The 7,868-nt window shown below is 46.7% G+C and overlaps 1 long non-coding RNA gene across 1 annotated transcript; it reads left to right on the forward strand.

The window, feature by feature from the left end:
• The first annotated feature begins 1,178 nt into the window (after window positions 1-1,178).
• On the forward strand, window positions 1,179-1,820 carry LOC143418988 (uncharacterized). The gene is made up of 2 exons (XR_013098939.1): window positions 1,179-1,453; window positions 1,551-1,820. It is a non-coding gene; the product is annotated as an uncharacterized LOC143418988 (long non-coding RNA).
• The last annotated feature ends 6,048 nt before the right edge of the window (window positions 1,821-7,868 follow it).

Consider the following 7,868-nt stretch of genomic DNA (forward strand, 5'->3'; position numbering starts at 1 on the left):
TTGGGCAAATCCCACATGGCTGTCAGAATCAGTGATAGCATAATTAGCTGCAGCTTTTTTTTAAATCAGATGCTAATTACACGCAGATGAGCGCAAATGAAATGAAATGCGCAGTGCAATGCATACCCCGGCCAGCTCTGGCAAGAGATCCTAAGATTCAATCACTGTGTCTCTCTATCTTTAAGTAAAATCTTGCACTTTTCTTTTCATCACAGTCTCTTTTTAAACAATAGTTTTGTAAACTTATCATTAAATATTAAAAACCACAAATATTTTTTCTTAGGTCTTTAAACTTGATCATAGAGATGTTTCCAGGTGTATTTGTCTGGCTGTTTGTGCCCCTTTGCCAGTGTGAATAAGAGGAAAACGCTGACCTGCATCAGCAGTCCCTCTGCCACCAGAACTGCTGGTCACAATTCAGTCTATTTTATGGGAAACTAAAAAAACTGAATTAATAGTTTCACCCTCATGTAGCCAGAGCAGGAGCAAACCTGCACGCTGCCAGTCTGTAATTACCCATCAATGGCCTAACTAATCTGGATTGCAGTGTGTAATGCTTCTGTGGGCTAGCTGCTGTGAGAGACATGCCCTACCCTGAGAATGGGCCAAACAAACAAACAGGATCACATGGAGCTGTGTGAGCCTGCTGTCAGGGAATGACAGCAGGCTCACACAGCTGACAGAGTACCAGGCTACTCTTCTCAGCTGTCTCTGTGCCCTATCCTAAGCACCAGGCTGGCATGAGCTAAGAGTTGGCACGTCCCATGTGAATTGGTGCCATGCATTTAAATTAAGAACAGTTTTTGTCTTATTTTTAACAAAAATATGAAGGAATGTAGTGAAAATAGACTCCACTGACACATGCTTTTTTTGTATTTACACTTTTGTATCTTTGGAAGACATCCCGCTGGTCTGGCTTGTGGCCCTCATATCATCACTGTGCCAAATGACAGCTATAAATTTGAATATACCTGTGATTTTCCTTGCTCCCCATCTTATCCTCATCTTCCTCCTCAGGCCTTGCTTTTTCTGGCCTGATCCCTTCACATAGAGTTTCTAAAGTGTGTTAACAATTTTGTTTTAGGTAGATTTTTGCAATGACCACTCGTAAGGTGTGGTTTAACCTTCAGCAAAGTTATAATTAAAGTCACACACAATCTGTCTAAACTAATTGTAGCCGGGTGGAAGTTCGATATTATGGGACATGCCACTGGATGGCACTGTTTTTCTTTTGGGGTACCTCTGAGAGCGGAAGGGATCATGGGGATCTACGGAGACATGCACGAGTGCTAGCTTGCATTGGTGTTATGTGGGTGTGCAATGCCTTTTTTCGCTGCGTGATCTGTTTTGAACGCAAAGTGTGCAACAGTTAAGGCACCAGGAGTAGCTGCCACCAACTTCGCCGTTCGTCTCAGAGGGATCCATATTCCGTTTTCTGCTGGATTAATGCACTGTATGTATTTGAGTTCACACTTGTATTATACTATCTCTGTGGGTAAGAGGGAAATGTACCATGTTAACTGTTTAATCTTGGCTCTGTATCTATGCAGGAGAAGCCACTACAGTTATTTTTGCACTGCTAAGTTTTGTTTTATTTATGTTTGGGTTTATATCAGACACGAAATGACGCTAGATGTCCTTGAGTTCCAGATGCTGATAAAGTTGGGGAAATAACCTGCAGTAGCAGTGGGTTACCAGAGCACAAAGCTGTTACTGGATAGGAGCTGTCTGTAACAATTTTATTTCTTTATTTTTACAACCTTGTTATTTTCTTCTGAGCACTTACTTTATCATTCAGATTAAAAGAACCCCAAAGATAATCTGTGTTCTGGGATGGTTAATTTAGCCAGGCTACACAATTTGGTACCAGGAGTGGGGTATCTGCAAAAGTGGCAGCTCAGCGATTTTGTTTTTTATGGGTTTCCGTTTAAGTAGGTTATTTTACGGTGCAAGAAATAACTGTAGTGGTGGTCACCTGCGACGCGAGGGATTGGAAAGGATCGGACGATTGAGGCCATACCAGAGGTGTGCAGAGGAGCAGTGGCCAGTCTTTCCAGAAGAGGGTGATTTCGATCGAGGGAAGGATTCTTTCCAGAGGAGAAGAGGACATCAGTGGCACCTAGCTGAATAGACTGCTAAGGCAATTTCTGCATCCTGACCAAAGACTAATCTGGACACAGACATTTCATTATGTCAGACACAAACAGTGACGATGACCAGGGTTTGGCGGGGGCCACCGCAAGGGACCCTGTCACTGAGCTTCAGGCAAAATTGTCAGAACTGAGTAACAAACATGACCAGGCTATGGCCAGGATAACTGCTTTGAGTGACGGGGCAAGTAGGTCATATGTATATCTGCCGCGAGAGCGACCTATTCAACCCTTTAGTGGGGATGCAACCGTAGATGGACGTTCTGTAGAGGAGTTTATTGATGAAGTACAGAGGGGTATCAGAACTAGAGGCTTGGGTAATGATGATCAGGTTGACTTCATTTTTTCCCTCCTCAGGGGTTCTGCACTTGAAGAGATCAAGTTATGTACTGGGGGAGAGCAAATTGAACCCGAAGAAATATTTTGTTTTCTCAGAGAAGCTTATGGTGAGAGGCGCAGTGTAGCACAGTTACTGCAAACCTTTTTTAGCCGTTTCCAGCTAGAAGGTGAAGATTTCTTTGAGTACTCACACGCTCTGTCCCAGATCCTCCGCTTAGCCCTTAAACAAAGGCCTGATGCAGTACGAGACACAAAGATGGCAGTTAGAGACCAGTTTGTGGAGGGAGTAAGAGACTCCACTCTGCGAAGGGAGCTTCGCAAGATGGTGAGGGAAAAGCCAGAGTCTACGCTTTTTGATGTACGTCAGGAAGCAATTGCTTGGTCGATGGAAGAAAAACCTAGTGGCACCAGAGTTGCCAAGAGCAGGCCCATATTAAGTGACAGTGCGGTTGCAAGGGATCAGAGTACCCGTGAAGCTCCAGATAGGTCATCTGCAACTCTAGATGAAATCCTTAAGGTGGTTTCTGAGCAGGGCAAGGCTATTGGGGAGTTACTCAGTGTGGTTAGGGAGAGTGTTACATCCGGAGAAAGGGCCCCTAAACGTGGGATTCCCAGATCAAAGTTCCAGTTCACTGATGATGGGAAGCCCATCTGTTTCAAGTGTAAGGGAGTTGGACACATTGCTAGGGAGTGCAAAACCCTTAAGCAAGGAGCCTCTCCAGTTTCTGTTCCTGCACCTGGTCAGGGAAACTAGCCACCTCGGTTGCCAAGAGCCGGGCAATTCGAGGGGAGACTACTGGCTCAAAGACCCTAACTCGTGAGAGATTTTTTGACAGAGCAGTTGGTAAATGTCCTGAAGTTGAAACTGAGGTGGGAGGGATTAAGGCTAGAACCCTTTTGGATACAGGGAGCCAGGTTAGCACCATCTCAGAGGCATTTTTCCGACAACACCTAATGGGTGAAGATGATGATGTAACCCCTACAGCTAAATGGCTTAAATTGACTGCAGCTAACTCATTGCCAATTCCTTATATAGGTTACATTGAGCTGGATGTGCAGGTCATGGGGTTAACAGCGCAGGAGTGTGGGTTTTTGGTAGTCAGGGACCCCGCCCCAGAACCAGGAGGGCCACAGGACCAAGAGCTAATGTCAGCTAAAGTTAAGGTGCAGGAAAATGATGTGGAACAGCAGGTGGGAAAAGGTGCCAGCAGACTAGAGGGATCCCCCCCTGTTCTTGTTGGAATGAACATAATAAAGAGATGTAAGGAGCTAGCCATTGCTAGTTTTGATTCAACTCTCGGAGGAGAGTTAAATGCTGCTTGGGGAGAAGCTTTTCAGAGGGTGCAAGCCTGCGAAGTATTAGAGAGGTCATCCATCGCCCGGTTAGCTGGTAAAAATACTGTACACGTGCCAGCATCATCCGTGGCCACAGTATTTGCTAGAGGGCTTGGGAAAGTTTCAGATGACCAGACCTTAATGTTACTTGAGCCAACCAACACGCTCGTTCCCAGTGGTTTGGTTGTTGTTCCTACTCTTGTTGAAACTGACAGGCACGTGTTTCCAGTTCAAGTTGTGAACTTCTCTCAGGAAGATGTGTGGTTGGCTCCCCGGACCAGACTTGGTATGCTTACTGTAGTGGAGTGTGTTGAAAATGCAGCTGAGGTGCAGTTTAATCGTATCTCTGCTGACCACGAGGAAGTGTCACTGAATAAGGAAGGGGCTAAAGAATCTGATGGTGAACTGAAATTGCTGATAGAGCAGCTGAGCATTAGTGGCTCCCAAGAGGAACAGACCAAATTAGCTGCACTTTTGGCTCAGTATGCAGATGTTTTTGCTTTCAAGGATGAAGATCTAGGTTATACAGAGAAGATCAGTCATGAGATACACCTAGTCGATGATGTCCCGGTCACTCAGGCCTACCGACGGATACCTCCAACACAGTACAAAGAGGTGCGAGAACACATAACCCAGCTTCTGAAAAAGGGTGTGATCAAAGAAAGCACTAGTGCCTATGCATCGCCCATTGTGCTGGTGAGGAAGACAGACAACAGCTTGAGGTTATGTGTCGATTACAGGCGGCTAAATGCCAAGACCAGACGTGATGCCTTTCCTTTGCCCCGTATAGATGAATCCTTTGATGCATTACGTGGTGCAAGGTTTTTCTCGACTATCGACCTGGCAAGTGGCTATCATCAAGTGGCAGTTCACGAAAGAGACAGGCACAAGACTGCTTTTACAACCCCATTTGGGTTGTTTGAATATACTAGATTGCCCTTTGGTGTGTGTAACGGTCCAGCCACTTTCCAAAGACTCATGCAGGCCACTATGAGTGACTTAATCCTTCAGATCATGCTCGTGTACCTAGATGACATATTAGTCTACTCATCAACTTTTGAAGACCATTTGACACGTCTTCAGACAGTGTTGCAGAGACTCAGGGAAACTGGGCTGAAGGTTAAGGTGGAGAAATGTCATTTTCTCCAATCTAGTGTACGCTTTTTGGGTCACCAGATCTCAGCTGAAGGGATAGGTACGGACCCAGACAAGATAGCTGCAGTGAGGCAGTGGCCAGTACCCACCACAGTTAAAGAGCTGAGATCCTTCCTGGGTTTTTGCAGTTATTACAGGAGATTTCTCCATGGATTTTCGCAGCTGGCAGGTCCTTTGCATGATCTGATTAATGCATGGGGCAAGGAGGACAGTCCAGCTAAATATAAAAACTTGCTGGAAAGTGTGTGGACGCCATCTTGTCCAGAGTCATTTGAACAGCTGAAAGAGAAGCTCACGAGTGCCCCCCTACTTGCTTATGCTGATTTCTCACTGCCATTTGTTGTTGAGACGGATGCCAGCAGTTTAGGACTGGGAGCAGTTCTTTATCAGGTGCAGGGTGGCAGGAAACGTGTTATAGCATACGCCAGCCGAAGGTTGAGAAATGCAGAGAGAAATGACAGAAACTATAGCAGCATGAAATTAGAGCTCCTCGCCCTTAAATGGGCTGTGTCTGAGAAGTTTAGGGGGTATCTCTTAGGCTCCAAATTCACAGTTGTGACAGATAACAACCCCCTCTGCCACCTGAACTCAGCAAAGCTGGGAGCCATTGAACAGCGCTGGGTTGCCCAGTTAGCGCCATTTGACTTTGAGGTGCAGTATCGTCCTGGTCGGTGTAACACAGCAGCCGATACCCTCTCTAGACAGCCATTAGCAGGGGAGCCCCAGCCTGCAGGAGATGAGGAGGAGTTTGATGGATGCATATCCATCTGTAACCTTGTCAGCAGAGGGACAACGCTAGGCCTGGACTTAGTAAGTGCAGGTGTAAAATGTTGTCAGGTGAGGCAGGCCCGGGTCACAGCAGTTGAGCAAGACACCCATTTTACTGATTCCCAAGGGAATACACCCACTCTGCCAGGGTATTCTAAGGAAGAGTTGCGACAGTTTCAGTGCTCTGACCCTACTATCAAGTCCTTTAGGCAGTTTTGGGACAAAAAGAAGAAACCCACACACCAGCAGAGGAGAGGTTTGGCTAAGTCTGTGATTTCTCTGCTCCGGCAGTGGTCACGTATCATGGAGTTGGAGGGATTGTTGTATCGGGTCATTGAGGATGGACATTTGGGGAGGTGTCAGCAGCTCCTTTTGCCAGCTTGTTTAAAGGAAGCTGTACTGGGGAGTGTGCATGATCAGATGGGGCATCAGGGGGTGGAGCGGACCCAGAATCTGTTAAGACAGAGATGTTTTTGGGTTGGTATGTATGAAGAAGTGGACCAGTGGATTAAGAAATGCTACAGATGTGTGCTTACTAAGTTGCCACAGCCCAAGATTCATGCCCCTGTCAAGCCTTTTTTGGCCACTAGACCTCTTGAAGTGGTTGCAGTAGATTTTAGCATGTTGGAGCCAGCCTCAGATGGACGGGAAAATGTGTTGGTGGTTACAGATGTTTTCACCAAGTTCACACAAGCTTTCCCCACACGCGACCAGAAAGCTGATACAACTGCTAAGATTTTGCTTAGAGAGTGGTTCATGAGGTATGGCGTACCAGAGAGGTTACATTCTGATCAGGGCAGAAATTTTGAAAGTGATGTGATTCAGGAACTGTGCAAGTTATATGGGGTTAAAAAAAGCCGTACTACACCACATCATCCCCAAGGTAATGCACAATGTGAACGTTTCAATAGGACACTTCATGACCTATTGCGTACCCTCCCACCTGACAAGAAACGCCGTTGGCCTGAGTGTTTGCCAGAATTGGTCTATGCGTACAATGTGACTCCCCATGCCACCACAGGGCACTCGCCGTATTACCTCATGTTTGGAGTGCACCCCCACCTTCCTGTAGATGCTTTACTGGGGCAGGAGCAGGTGCTTGATAAGAGACATGACTGGCTGGTTGTGCATCAGCAGCGCTTAAATGAAGCACATAACAGAGCAAGGCAGTACACGGAGCAGAAAGCAGCGGAAAGGCTTGAGCTGGACAAAACCCGAGTCTATTGCCCCCCTGTTGAAGTAGGTCAGTTAGTTTATCTGCGACACTGGCCCCAAGGCAGGAACAAAATTCAGGACGCCTGGAGCCCTGTGGTTTATAGGGTTGTCGAAGTCCAGGGCAGCACACATGCAGTGGAGCCGGTGGAGGGTGGGCCAGTAAAACGGGTTCACAGAGCTAACCTTAGACCTTGTATTGGCCCAATTCCTGCACCCAGGAAAAAGAAAAATAATGAATCCCCTGTGGTAGTGAGTCCTAGGACAGAAGAGAAAACAGGCTGTTCAGATCCAGATCCTGAGTATGTGTTGTTTGGAGAAACCTCATACCCAAGTGCAGAGCAGGGGTCTGATGAAGCAGTTCAAAGCAGCGACATTTCTGAGTCTGTAAACACTGATGATGCTCGTGTTACTGTACCATCTGACTCTGAGCAGGTGTCCACACCAGAGACAGTTGCTACTGAAACTAACAGGGATATTGGGGTCATTCCACCAACACCAGTGCCCCGTCGGAGTAAAAGAGCTAATGCTGGAGTGCATTCAAACCCTTACCATGTCCCTGTATCAGCATGTCATGCCATCACCTTGAGCCCTGAGGTACTGTCTCAGTTGTTGACTAATTTGGGTACTGCTCTCTTTAAGGAAGCAGTGCATGAGTTGAGATATACCAATTGAGTCACCGGGGACGTTGACTCTTAAGCAGGGGAGTATGTAGCCGGGTGGAAGTTCGATATTATGGGACATGCCACTGGATGGCACTGTTTTTCTTTTGGGGTACCTCTGAGAGCGGAAGGGATCATGGGGATCTACGGAGACATGCACGAGTGCTAGCTTGCATTGGTGTTATGTGGGTGTGCAATGCCTTTTTTCGCTGCGTGATCTGTTTTGAACGCAAAGTGTGCAACAGTT

Source organism: Maylandia zebra, linkage group LG6 (assembly GCF_041146795.1).
Source record: "Maylandia zebra isolate NMK-2024a linkage group LG6, Mzebra_GT3a, whole genome shotgun sequence".
NCBI lineage: Eukaryota > Metazoa > Chordata > Actinopteri > Cichliformes > Cichlidae > Maylandia > Maylandia zebra.